The 14810-nt window shown below is 37.6% G+C and overlaps 1 protein-coding gene across 1 annotated transcript in view; it reads right to left on the bottom strand.

Moving 5' to 3' along the window:
• Positions 1-14810, bottom strand: part of NRG1 (neuregulin 1) — a gene marked incomplete at both ends in the record, with an annotated part of 1021509 nt that overhangs the window by 796584 nt on the left and 210115 nt on the right. The window lies entirely within an intron of this gene.

Below are 14810 nucleotides of genomic sequence, written 5' to 3'. Positions count from 1 at the left end.
CACAGGAGATGCATCTAAAATTCTTAGTAAAAGGAGGCCTGACAACCCACAGCAAATGTTTTCAACAAACAAACCACTAACTTTAACCAAAAAAAAAAAAAATTTCAGCTCTCACGCTCTACTTTCAAATGTCTCTGAATACATGGCCTTTAAGAAATGAAGTGAGAACCATATGATTTCACTCATGTGGAATATAAATATGAAAGCAGCAAATGAACAAGAGAAACAAACACACAAAACCTCATAGACGTGGACAACAGTTTAGTGGTTACCAGAGGGTAAGGGGGAATGGGAGAAGTAGAATAGTTAGGAACTATATGACTTCACTCATATGTGGGATATAAAACTGAAACAACAAAGGAACAAGCCAAAAAAAGAAACGAAAACTCATAGACACAGACAATAGTTTAGTGGTTACCAGAGGGTAAGCAGGGAGGGAGATGGTAGATAAGGGTAAAGGGGGTCAAATACATGGTGATGGAAGGAGAACTGAATCTGGGTGGCGAATACACAATGAAATTATATAGGTGAAATATTATAGAATTGTACACTGGAAACCTATATAATTTTACTAACCAATGTCAAAAAAAATTTTAATAAAATCCATGCTAAATTTCCACTAAAAAAAGAAAAGAAACAAAGTGAAAGGAAAGGAACAATCTGACCAAAGATATATGATTGATTTCATATTATTTTCATTTTTTCATAAAACACTTCTTCAATAATCAAAATCCTGTAATCCAGAAGCACTTATAAAGTGGTTAAAATCAGAGAAAGAGCTGGTATTTCTTTGCTCATTACACAAAATGAGCCTTTCATTTTCCTTTAATACCAACATACCTCATCAAGTTTATTTTGGTACCTTTCCTTCTACGTTTTTATCTTAAACACTCATTTTTAAACTCATCCAGAATTTATATAGAAGCAGTCTATTTTTATCTCACTATTTTTGTATTTTATTGAGCCATCCCTGTTATCAAGACTATCTCGTCATCCCCAATAAACTTTAATTTAAAAAAAAAAGACTATCTCATAATTGGGTTCCTTACTTTCTGATTACTTTAACCTGTCCCTGAATATAATTAGACTCAATTTAGCAACTGTCTGAATTCCATTTTTGTAACTTCACCATGATCTCCCCAACTCTGTCCTCTTATCTTGCCTCTGCAAACAGGTTTCAGCTTGCTTTCTTAAACATCCTCTTTTGTTCGTGGAAACTAAGGGAAGACAGCAACCACAACATGATTTCATGCCTTTTTCAACAACTTAAAGAAAAATCTCTCCTTTCCTCAACTCAATACAACAGATATCTTGGGATCTTAAGTTACTTTGGCAACCCATCGTTTTCTTACAAATTTGTAGCAGCTAAACACTGAAACTCCTTGGTTATTTTTCTTGATTGTATTACTGCTAATAGAGACAGGTGGACATTTATCCTAATTTGGAGATTCCACAAGGTAATATGTATGCAATAAAGTCACTCCTTGCTCTTTTAATCATATTGCATTCCCATAGATGTGCATGTTCAATGCATCCTTAAAGAATTTACTTTCTTTTATGAAAACAGAAATGAAAAATACGTATTTATTTTTCCTTAAAGGTATTTAGATTTCAATGCTCCTTGATGGGTTTGGTACTATCCTATGACAACTTGAGGATCCTGTCACTTAATAAATGCTTTAACTTTTAGACTGACATTTCAGACTTGGTGAAAAATCATAGGTGTTTCAGGTAGATATTTCCTATGCACCTAATCTAAAGTTCAAATTTAGCAAAGAGCAGAAATAATTCCAAAAGACAAAAACGAAGCAGGGGTTTAACATGAACCAGACTTTTCTTCCCAAGGACACTGGGGAGTAGATAACAAAGACTTTCCTGAACCAAGGATTGCTTAAAGGGTGAAATCCTCATTTAAGGTTAGATAGAGTGTGTGTCAAGTACACTTCACTCTGACCTCCCCGATCACAGAGTGGCATGCTAGGGGGGAGCTTAGAGGCCACATCAGAGGCCGTTTCAAGCGTAGGAATGGTGTCTACTACATGGCTGCACTATCAAGCTGACAGCCTGAATGGGCATCATGGGCAGGACTATAGGTGAAGTGAGTCCTCGTAGGACCAGTGTTCTCCAGGGACTAATCAGCCTCGGCTTGGCTTGCTGTTGGGCACAGAAGACACCTATGTTTTGATGGGAAGAGATTAGAGTGTCAGCTGCAGCCTTCACATAAAGCTTATGCCTTTAGGATAAGGTCAAACATCTAAGACTGACCCGACATTAATGAGACATTAACCTCACAACCTTGTCATCAAAGATGCACATTTGCACTCATTATTTTAAGCTAATTTAACTGGAGTTGATAACTGCTTCACCACATAATATTAAAAAGTCAAGTTTTCAGGGGTGGCCGGTTAGCTCATTTGGTTAGAGCGTGGTGCTGGTGGCACCAAGGTTGCCTTTCATTCCCCACATGGGCTACTGTGAGCTGTACCCTCCCTAAAAAAAAAAAAAAAAAAAAAAAAAGAAGTTAAGTTTTCTCACTTTCCAGAAATTTCCCTAGCCCTCATTAGAGATTCACAAATACCTGTGAATTGATACTTATTTTACAGATGATGATTTTAACAATATTATACATATATCACAGCTAGGTGCACAGGATGTGGAATCATCCAGCCCTGAATTGATTCCTGCCTTTACTAGTAATTAATTACTGTGTGACCTTGAGCAACTAACATAATTCCTCCAAACCTTGGTTGTTTTATGTATAAGATGTCAATGATAATAATGCTTATGTCATAGAAGTAGGGCAAAGGTTCAATGAGGTAATGGACAGTGCATGGCAAGAGATTATTAAAGGTTAGCTGGTGTGTTGGAAGGTGAGGGTGGTGACAGAGCTGTGGCTTCAGAATGATCAGGCAAGGTGAATAAATTTGAAAGATCAAAAAGACAAACGCATAATGATAGCGTCTCAAGGAGTTTACACAAACTGGATGAGAGCTGGCCTGATTATACATGTAGGGCAACAAGGCAGTCAATTCACTGACTAATGCAGGTTTTGATAGGCATAGATCCATGGAAGTGAGGACAGTGATCAGTGAATCAGTATACAATCAGAAAGGCGCCTGCTTACCTTATTTGGTCAAATGGATGATTGATCAGTTTTGGTAAAATGTGTATTTGGAGTGGTTGCATTTCCATTACTCATTTCCCTAGGGACATTTCCTTGAGCTGATGACTTAATGTCTCTTTAGTGACCTCTGTTATAAAACCAGGTGTCCTGGGAGTTCCTGGGTCCCAATTATTCTACCTTCAATCTCTAAGGCCCAGCTGAAAACTGTGTGTGTGTGTGTGTGTGTGTGTACGCACATGCACGCACATTTCTGATATGGTAGATTACAACTTCTTATGAACATACAGAACTATTTGGCTGACATGATAGAATAATCATTCCCAGTGCACTGTCATCTTACCGTGAAAGAATGATACCATAAGAAAACAATCATTCCAGACAATATCTTAAACCAACTGTATTTTGAGAGTTCAAGAGCAGCTGTTCCAATAGTGTTGATCAAATTATCTTTTACAGTACACCTTCAGTGACATACATATTTCAATATATCACTATCAAATACATACACGGATTCTCTAATTACCTAAATTCCATAAAGTTTTGGATTAGAACTGCAAATTTGATATTTACCCTTGAACAGACAAATATACTTCATAAATTAGGAATTAAAAACAATAGTCTTTCCCCTAAATGAATTGACACCGGTAAAATTTTCCAACTTTGCCTTCTAATTTATAATGGATATTTTTTGACAATCTGATATTTGACGATATCTGAGCATTCCTACTTCATAGATCTGAATTCCTGCCATTATAGTTTTTATTTTCCAGAGGAGTACAAAGGAATTAGACAATAGGGCCCATCTTATATCAGGTGCTTTGTGTGATATAAATAAATCACAGATTAAACCATTCGTGACAGATACAGAAATCACCAAAACTGAAACTAGAGTAACACAAATCTAACAAAGGATTTCAGCAGGACAAATTGCAGCGTGGAGGGGAAAAAATTTAAATGATTTTGAAATATACAAATTAAGGAAGTTACTTGTTAGGTAAAACCTTTAAACCAACTTAACATAGAAATAATAATAATTACACGGAGAAAAAGAAGCAGGAGGAGAAGATTCAAAAATCTAACAGTATATATTCTTGTCATCTCTCCCCAAGGTTAATAGAACAGAGGCACAAATGTTCCTGTGTACGTTTTCCATTTTGTGGCTTGCCACGTTAAGAAAGGAAACACTCTTTTCCCCCAGGCAGTTCTGATTTGGATAAAAGGACACAAAGCAGGAAACATCTTCCTTATTAAATGACGATGTTCTCAGTACTGCTTTCCAATGAAGAAGACAAAAAGGAGTGTAAGAGGCTAAATCCATTCACATAACACTGGGACTGGATATAAATGTCAGTTCAGACAACCAAGTTAAAACTGGACATGTAAAACCTGGCATCCTAAAATTGTCATTAAAAATACATTAAAAGTTACTGTGTGGTTGAGTGACTGCTTTTCTAAGTTTAGGAATGGTGTCCACCTAAAATGCATTACCTAGACAATTCAAAAATGAAAAGTGAAACATAAAAACTCACTTATTCTATACTTAAAAATCACATTCAACTGAAAAACAGCACAGGCTAGCACTTTCAAAGCTACTCTCCTAGACAGGCATAGAGAGCACTATATTTCATGAAGTTTGTTCACATCTAACAGCAACACCAGATCTTCAGCTGTTACAGAGAACAAGAACCAAGAACTGTACAAACACCATACAAGCAATTACACTATGGTCATAAAATAGACAAAATAAACTCTAATAAACTTGGGTCTGTAGCACATTATCGGAGAATGTTCAACGTCCACTGTCATATGAGGAAATAAATAGTTGTGGGCCTGAGGTACAGTAACCCTGCCTATAGCAGAAACTCTTTGGGTGTTTCTGATATGCAGTCATCTTTTGTAGTGTCATGAAGGGATCCGTGGTGGTGGCTCTTTGATCATGAAATCCATTGAAATGAAATAGATAGACACCTTAGTAAGATACTTCTTGATACATATGTGAAATTCTAGGTCTATCGGTAGAAAACTAATACAATCATCAAGACAAATCATCCTCTTTCCCAGTCCTTTATATATCCTATTTTATAGACAGGAGGCTTTAACTGACGGGGAGGCTGAGTCCCTTCGACAAAATTTCTTGTAACTTAATCACAAGATTATACCACAAGTCCTGCCCATATTCTGGTTGAAACTCCAAACTGAGTCTACAATGTATGGTGGCATCATTAGAAGTTATGAGTACTGCAATTACAGTCTCACTTAGATTGGTTCTGAAATGTATGGTAAAAAGAAATCTTCCCAGTGGGCAGAGTTTAAGAAGGTATATTTACTTGTTTACTTTGTGAATAGACATGAGTTTAGATCTATACTGATTTGTGTCCAATCGTTTAATGAATTAACCAGTAGTACCAGTAGTAACCATGAGAATAAGACTGGAAAACTGATGACAAACAGGTCTCTGGAGGAGACACATATGAATTGTATTCTAGGAATAAGTACTGAATGGGGTTTACAAATATTTAACAGAGGATGGAACATTAGAAGGAAGAAAGGGAGGCTTGGCTCTCTGTGCTAAACCATGTAATGGCCATTACAATGTTTCTCTTCCTAAATTCTTCTAAGGGTGGTCTTTTCTGACAAGTTCTGGTAATACTCCCTATCCTTACTATAAACCTAGAGGTGATAATGTCTCCTTACCATTGTCAAGGGTGTAGGCTGTGAAAAAGAATAAAAAGTATTTATTTGAGCAAAGGATTGCAATCTGAGAGATGCGAATTCAGTTAGCAACTCATACTGCTGCTCTGGAGAAAACAAAGAAAAACAGGGTTTATAAAGGAAAAGACACAAAGTGTAACTCTTTCATGATCGCAGAGAGGGGAGACAGTTTCAGAGAAAAAGTGTCCAAAAGGAGTAGTGTTTGAGAGGAGAGAGGCTAAGACAAGCGCTGCAGAAGAAATTCGAGGCCAATTCTGTCCCTTCTGACAAGCCCATCCTGGTGACGGGGGAGTATAGCCCCATAGCCCTATCACCACGCAACACTAAAGAATGGAATCCCAAAACGTAAAAAGTCATCAAGAGTGAATTTCTTCCCCCATGATACGTATCTTCCTAATAATACTATTCTTCAGCAAAAGCTTTAAACAACTATTCCTTCTTACTTTCTTACTGGTGGTCAATTCTCTGCACTTCAGAGACACACTTGTTCTGACCAGGTGGACCCTCCTAGTCAGGGGTGAGCTTCCAGGAAGGGCCCAGTTACTGTAGCTCAATGGCATTTGCTTCACTTCAGATCTGCCCAGGGAAGGGGTGTTACGTCTTCCCTCCAAGAGGCCAATTCCTCTTGTGCTGCCTGCCATCCCTGGCTCTGGAGTAAGCAGTGCTCTCAACTGCTCATTCAAAGTCAGTAACTCCTGGGGTATCTTTGTACTTCTGATAACAAGGCTGTCTGTCTACATGGTGTCCAAACCCACCATGGACTGTATTTAGCACATTATATTTATGCATATTTAGAATATATTCATTCAACATATTTTGAAAACTGGAAATGCAAAGATTTAAAAAAAGAAGATCTTGCCCTCAAGATATTTACAATCCAATTCTAAATTTAGACAAGTTTATTAGTAGATGGCTGGTGACGCTGACATGGGCACATCCATACAAGTTTTGAGGGGACCAGTATCATATCTAACCTATCCTGTTGGAGAAATAATGGCAGAGAGGAGAGTAGGGAGAGAAATGTCTAGGAGGCTTTCTAGAAGGTGGGACACAAGACTTGGAAGTTGGATTAATCAAGTAAAGAAGGGAAAGTAGATGGGGGACTTTCTGAGAGCTGGTACACAGGCAGATAAGGGAGAACTTTTATTTTCCAAGTGGTGTCTGTCGGCAGCTGCACAAAACTGGACACAAGTGGCTCATCCCCTATAATAAACCCACAGAGGTTTTAAATTGTCCATTTTGTATGTGAGCTTTTTTACCGGCCTGATGCACTTGAAGGATTCGAAACTCTGACGTGTCCATCATGGACAAGAGAATACAGATACAGCAGCAGTGCTAAAGGTCAGGGCTGGCAGAAGCCATGCCACTTGATAAGACATGTATCTTGCAAGTAACATTAAACACATTTTTTTAGATGATTATGATGACTCTTCCTCTTCCCCCAGTGAAACTTACCCCTTCAGAGAAACCTGGCGGACTTATGGTCCCATCTTATACATTGATGGCAGGGACAAATATCTGCCAATATCTTTGAAATAATTAGTGCTATTGCTATGAGGATGTTAAGCACTTTCAGTTTCCATGAAATCAGGACTCGCATGTATCTTCTTCAAGTTGTATTGGAGTGCATATTTCAGTGTTGTTGCTGTTTTTCTCAGGACGGGGAACAGTGAGCGGTACGAATGGGCTTATCAGCCCATTGACAGAACAAGAACCAAATGAGGAGAGGGAAGAGAGCAATGAACATGGGAGCCCTACTTTTAAACCTGGCACCCCTTGCTTCTACCCTAACTCCCATGACTGGAGCTGATAGCTACCCGGGGGGAGATAAGCAGTCATGTGGTGCAGAGAAAGAAGCAAAGGAACAATGCTGGAGAGGTAACAGACAACTCTACAGCCAATATGGCTCAGGAAAATGTACAGGGCCATAGATCATCCCCTCTTCCCCAACTGTGCCTATAAATCTAGGTGACAAACTTAACTTTCAGTGGACTCTCTCATCCCACCTCAAAGCCACATTCACGTTCTTGTTGTCAGAGTTGCCATGTTTAGATAATGCGTAGCAGTTTTCACATCTTTATAAAGGTTGTGTATTTGAAGTCATTCTCTTAGGGAGCAAATTCAGTTATTGTACAGACAACAAGCAAGTAAAATCACTTTAAATGCTGATATTATTTTGAAAGGGCAAATCAATTTCCAAAACCAAATTAAATGGAAAAGGCATTAAAAAGTCATAGTAGGGCTAAAGCATGTGTTAAGGTATATCTTTTCATTGCTCAAATTGAATTAAGTTCAAAACGAATGACTTTTTGTCTGAGAACAAATAGTTTACAAGAAAAAGTATAAATATCAAAAGTAAAGACTGAATGTTAGATATTCTGTCACAACCTATTATCAGGCTGTACAGAATGTCACTTACCACACGATCAGATTGAATATTTTCATATCTTCCATTTTTTCGCAATAATGATCAAACCCAAGTGTTACAAATATTTTTGCAGTTTGAAATAAATCATGGGAAATTTTATCTGGCTTAAGAGTAAATATGTATACAACTGAAAAAAAATAAAAAAAACATTTCCTTACCCCTCACTCATAACTTTTCTCTTGACACGCACAGATGACAGCTTATGGTTAATGTCTCTGAATTATCTCTTGAGAATAAAGAGATATCGTCTACCAATTTAAATCAGAACATGTATTTGCCTTTTTAAATCCATATTTTAAAAACTAAACATTTCCAAGGGTTTCTATCCCTCCAAGCAGAATACTGAGTTTGTTTATATCCCAAACCCAAGCAAGAGCTGACACACAATTTCAGCGTGATATTATGCGTGGTGATCACATGGCCTCTACTCAGCTTGGGAAATGCCACGCCTGATGACAGACTGCTATCATCCTGGCTCACATCCTTACGAAACAAGAGGTACCTGATTTTTCTCCTTCGAATGGTAGAGTATATTATCACACTTTTCTTCTGGAAGAAATCTGGAAGGTGAAATCTATCACCTGAAATGATTATCAGTTTAATAGTAGAAGAGGAAAAACGACCAGATCATGTTATATATTCACAATAGGTCATTGAATCTATAATTGGACGTTTTACAAAGATTATTTGGAAAAAGCTTGTGTCCATTGAGGGAAGAGGAAGAAAAGAAGCCTCTGGGTCTCAAATGTCTCATTTCAGGTGGCTCTGAAAGCTGGGCTTTCGCTGTAACTCCAGTCTGCCATCACATCTTCAGATGCATGGAAGACTCTGATTTTAGCTGATTGCATTGCAGCAGTCACAAAGTTGCCACAGCCACTATGTGGAAAGTAAATTGTCCTGAGAAAATAGGAGGGAAATTGTGTTCTTTTGTAGTTTGGAGTTTTGCTTCTTCTTTTTAAAACTATATACAAGTGATTTAGGTTCTAACTAGGAATAAACTCTTTTTTTAATTAAAAAAGCTTGCAATCAATTTTAAACATTGCCTCCACTATAAAAATATGTGCATCCCCTTGTCAGCATGAGGAGATTGTATCAATTAGACAAACCCATTTGTGTCACACTAACAAGACACTTCAGCTGAATAGGATAACATTAGTCTTCCCTCAAAATGGGTATTGTTACCTAGGCAACATTGAGGAGTTGAGGTAACAAGGAGAGGAATGTTCTAGACCCTCATTGGCACATGATTTTATGTGTTCTTTCAGTCCCACAGCCCATATTTTGTCAATCTGTCTTTCTCTTCCTGCCCTTGACCAGAGAAAATATGTTCTCCATGAGAATAATGTTCACAATGACACATATGCAACACTATACTAGAATGGTTATTTTAAGACCATTAGGATTCCTAGCTTTATCAGACAAAAAGTCAACAAATGTCTTTCTTTTTGTGGGACAGGAAGTCACCTCTCTGAATCTCAACTTTTTAAACAGAAAACGGGAAACAAAGTTTCTCTTCAACCCACTCAAAACAGTTGTTTTCAAAGTGTTTTTGAAAGTTTTTGAGGACCCATCACAAATACGCAGGAACATAACCATTAAAGTGAGTTGAAATCTCATTTCCTTAATGTAGGTGGAGTAAAATGAAATTCTGAGACAATTATTTGAATGAAAGAGAAAAAAGTATATCTCTGGTTATTGAAAGTGATCATTGCTTTAAATTACCTAGACTGCCCTTTTACATTACTCAAATATACCAAATAATCATAGTGTTTTTCCTCTTTGCCCTTCCTTGTGGAGAGAGTTGAAGCTGAAGATATTATTATTGTCATTATTATTATGCAGCACACCTGCTAGTCACAATTCAATAACTCCTGAACATATGGCAATTGCTTTTCATATTAAAAAATAATAGGCATATGTTGCCTCATTAAATGACACATCTAGTAGGTTTGAAAGCTGATGCACAGCAATCATTCACAGCAATAATTTATATTTTCACGACTAAATGACCACCACACAACCTTTTCTTCATCTAATTCTGCTCCAGAGAACTATTTTGCCGCAAAAAAAGTGCTCTCCTATTCTAATTCGTTCTTACGGTGTCTTCAGCATCATGAGTGTTTCCGGGTAGAAACATCGCACTACACATCTGTGACTTTAACCCTGACATTGTTACAGCAGCATTTACAGAACTTAAAATTGATCGATCATAGCAGTACCCATTTTGAGCCTATATCACAAAGCCTACTGGGGAATATTTTTGTCTCTGCTCTCTTGTCTTCACGATTCTGTATATCAAAGCTCCCTCTCATCCAGTGTTCTTTCCATTGCGAATAAACTGCGATCCAATCCATTCTATTTACTCCCCTGCCAGAACATGGCTATCCAGCCTTATTCACGAATAACCCAGAAAGGCGAGCTGGATACTTTGCTTTCCTCGTCCAAGGTTTGCTAGAGGAGGTGTTATTTCTATTTCTAAGTATTGATCTGGAAAAAAAAAAAAAAACTAAGCAGGACTACTGTCCAAATTTAGACACATAACCACCCATCATGGGGAAAATGAACGCGGAGAGAAAAAATAAAGTACAGTGGAGCTAAAGTTAGAATTTCCAGGTTCTACCTGACTTTGAAGAGCTAAGGTGATGTTATAAAAGGTCAGATTAGAGATAAGTAGCACGTTCATTTACTGAAAGATGAAACAAGAACCCAAAGAAGTTAAAACAATCCCAGGGAACCATTTTGCTTTGTTAGTAGAATGTACAATGGATGAGCAAACACTTTTATTGTCCAACTAAGTGCTCTCTCTATGGAGATACTTCTCATCTTGTGCAATAGTGGCTTTTGCACTCTTTGGTAGTTATGTATAAGCCACCTGTAATAAGGCAGACTGAAAAAATAATTTATAACTTAAGACATCATTATAGTTCTCCAGTTGCCAAGTATGCCCCTTCCAAGAGACCACTAGTTTGTGAATGAGCTTCAGATGTGACGGGTAAAGTAATCATTTGATGAGGATTGCACTGTGTGGAAATAACGGCACTCATGGAAAAATAGATGCACCTCAGACTGCTAAGAAGAAAGAACAAGATTATAATGGACCTAGGAGCTATGACAATAATGAGATGAAATGAATGTTAGCGTAGCTTGCTGCTCTCAGTTTCATTGCTTCATAGACTTGTTTGAGGTGCTTGAACAAAATGTATCTAATACCTTTATTACAGGGAATATCAGCCTTCTCTTCGCATTTAATTTGCTTTTCAAATAAAACAGTGTTAGTAATAAAGCATTTCTTTCAATATATTTCTAAAGTTGATACTTCTGATTATATCCAAAGCATAAAAAAGGATACAATTAAAAAAAATTTTTAAATAAATTTCAAATAGTTCAGGATACATTGTCTTTCACCAAGCAAACATCAAAGAATACTCACATAATTAATCCTTTTAAGAAACAGTGTCCAATTTTTACTCATAATAGCCACAGGAAATGTGAAACCATTTTCCTAAAGACAGACACTTAAATATTTCCCTCTGCTACTAAGTTTGCTCTGAAGACACCATCACACATTTACTAAATTCCTTAACAGGTTAAAACGAAGAGAAAATGTTCTTTTAATTAGAAGTAGGGATTAAAGGTTTTGGCATTTCTTTTCTCTTCCTCTGTCAACATGATATGTGATAAAGCATCAAGCTTACTCATTCTGAGAATTTGAACCTATACATTCTGGCCTACCTGCCTCTGAGACTGACTGAAACATTTCAATTTTGAACCATTCAGTTTCCAGTCACGTATCATGTAGCACTGAAAATAACACCAACACAGTTGGTAGGGTAACCTGGAGCTGGGAAAAGAGAAACTTGAAGGAAGGGGCATTTGCAAAAAGTGAATGCTATAGAACATAAGAAGTAATGATCAGACTTTGTGACTAGGAGTTACATGTTGGTCCCTGAGAAAGTAATGCCAGCTGAGGAGAATGAGCAGATGTCAAGACATACGTGGTGAAAAAGACAGTAAGGAACAAGAGAAAGGGTGACAAAAAGTACACAATCTCTTCAAAAATCTTTGACAACAAAGCTGCGAAGAAGGAGAGGAGAGGGAGGTAATGAGGAACTTATGCCTGGATATCAGTGCAGCAACAATTGAGGAGGAAACACTGAAATAAATTCCTGTGGCGTTCTGGCTAAGAGGGAGGCAAGAGACACCAGACAGCAAGTGATTAGTGACAAGATTCCCTCCTTGACCAAATTTGGTCAGGCTCCTCTAGGCCTTGACCTTGGTGTCTGCCCCCTGGCCTGTATCTCCCAATTACAAGAATCTTGTGAAATCAGTTTAAAGGAAACTCTGTGTTCTCAGTATCTTACCCCGCCCCTCACTTGGTACCTGATCACCCTGGCCTACCTTCAGCAAGAATCCTGTTAGATCTGTTTAACCACAATCCTCCCTTACTGCTGATGTTTCCTCTGAATTTTCTACCCAATAACTCTCACCTGGCTCTTTGACCATATGTCACCACTTGTCTATGCTGTATTCGGAATCGAGCCCAGTTATATAGTGAGGATTCTTCGTACTGCAACAGTTCTGAATGAAATCTATTTTTGCTGCTCTGTTTTTATCGGCTCTGTTTTCTTTTTTCTTTTTTTAACAGTGTGCAGAGTGGACAGTTAAGTAACAAGGATAAGCAGAGGGAAAACTGAGTTCAGTGGATGTGGGAATATCAGGCTGAATAAATATATCTATTGTGGGGAGAAAAACACCTATGGGAAGAGCAGAAATTTTGAACAATTCTGTATTCAGATTTGTATTAGACAGACTATTTTAGCTTCATTACACTTTACTATTTTCTCATCTTTTTAGAAAACACATTCAACCAAAATTTAGCTCTGCCAGCATCTCAGAGATAAAAAATTCAAAAAACAAATATGCCATAAACAGGTACATTACTGACTCAGAGATAGATGACATAGCTATGACTATTATTTGCAGGGAAACACAGCTAACTGTTATTGAACAAAACAAAACAAAACAAATCACATTCCGCTGCTTTAGTAATACATTCATAAAAGTACAGGCAAGCATGAGAGAGCAAATATCCCACTGTTACCTGTGTTGGGATGTCAAGGAAGGGTCGACACAAGACACTTTCAGAGACAATGCAGGACTCTTTCTCCCCTTAGGGGTGAAACCTTCAAAGAAAAAGAAGCCCTCTATGGCTGTCTAATAAGAAATAGGAGGAAAACATAAAATGTTGTTTCATATCTGTCTAGTGGACAGCCATTGCTCCATAATGGTGACCAAGAGTGACAGGGTTTTATCACAGAAACTCCAGGTGAAGTTAACATAGGTTATTTGAAATAAATTAATTCTTCACTCCCAAAAAACAAAAGTATTGCTATGCTCTCCTCATTTTCTTGGCATTTTCATAAATACATGTACATGAATATAATTCACTGATAAACACTCAGGTATGCAGTTGTGCCATAGAGGAGCGAGGGACTGACTAATGACTGAAAGCCTGCATTTGTGTCCCAGTTCTGTCACTTACTAGTGATGTGATCCTGGGCAAGTGACTTCACTTTTCTGAACTTTGTGTCTGTTTGCTGTGACACAGAGGCCTATTGGCTAAATGATATGATACCTAAAGCACATAGCATCATGCCTGGCATGAAATGGGCACTCAGAGAATCACTGGTTCCCTCCCTTCCATCTCTGTGGACCCTGTTCTAAAAGAAAATGTTTATGTGTTAGTCACACTATGAGATTATGCCCCCAGATCTGTTGGAAGAACTATTGGCTATGTGAGCAATATTACCTGATTCACACTAAAGTGAGCCTGGATGAATAACGAGGGTAATCTATCATAATTCTGTGGCTCTTTAGGGAGTGAAAATGTTGGCCAACCACATGACTTTCCCCTTCAGGAGGGAAAGAGCATTATTAGGCACTCTCATGTAATCCAGAAAACCTGTTGGGGTTTTAGGAGCAGTCATCCAGTTAGGCATCTTTGAAACCTTTAAAACCCTAACCAGCATTCAGGACTCTGAAGTGTTATTTTCCAGAAGGCTAGAAATTAGAGTATGTAAATAGATGAAAAATAACTTGTTTTATTCTTCAGATCTGACAATTTCATGAATTACTGAGCAGATCCCCTTCATTCACATTTATAATAGAGCATTTCTTTACATTTTATCATGTGGTCAAGGCTGAAAATTGTCTATGAGTTATATCTTCCAAAATAAGTCAGAGAAAAGTTGAGAACAATATGATTTCACTCATGTGGGATATAAAATTGAAAGCAACAAATGAACAAGGCAATAAAAATAAACAAAAACTCATAGACACAGACAACAGTTTGGTGGTTACCAGAGGGTAAGGGGTGAGGAAGGAGGTACAAGAGGCCAAAGGGGATCAAATATATGGTGTGGGAAGCAGAACCAACTCTGGGTGGTGAACACACAATGGGATATATAGATGATGTATTATGGAATTGTACAGTTAAAACCTATATAATTCTACTAACAAATATTACCCCAATAAATTTAGTTTAAA

This window comes from Rhinolophus hipposideros (genome assembly GCF_964194185.1).
Source record: "Rhinolophus hipposideros genome assembly, chromosome: 4".
In the NCBI taxonomy this organism is placed as follows: domain Eukaryota; kingdom Metazoa; phylum Chordata; class Mammalia; order Chiroptera; family Rhinolophidae; genus Rhinolophus; species Rhinolophus hipposideros.
Note: the sequence above shows the minus strand (reverse complement) of the source record. Positions and strands in the feature narration are given on the sequence as shown.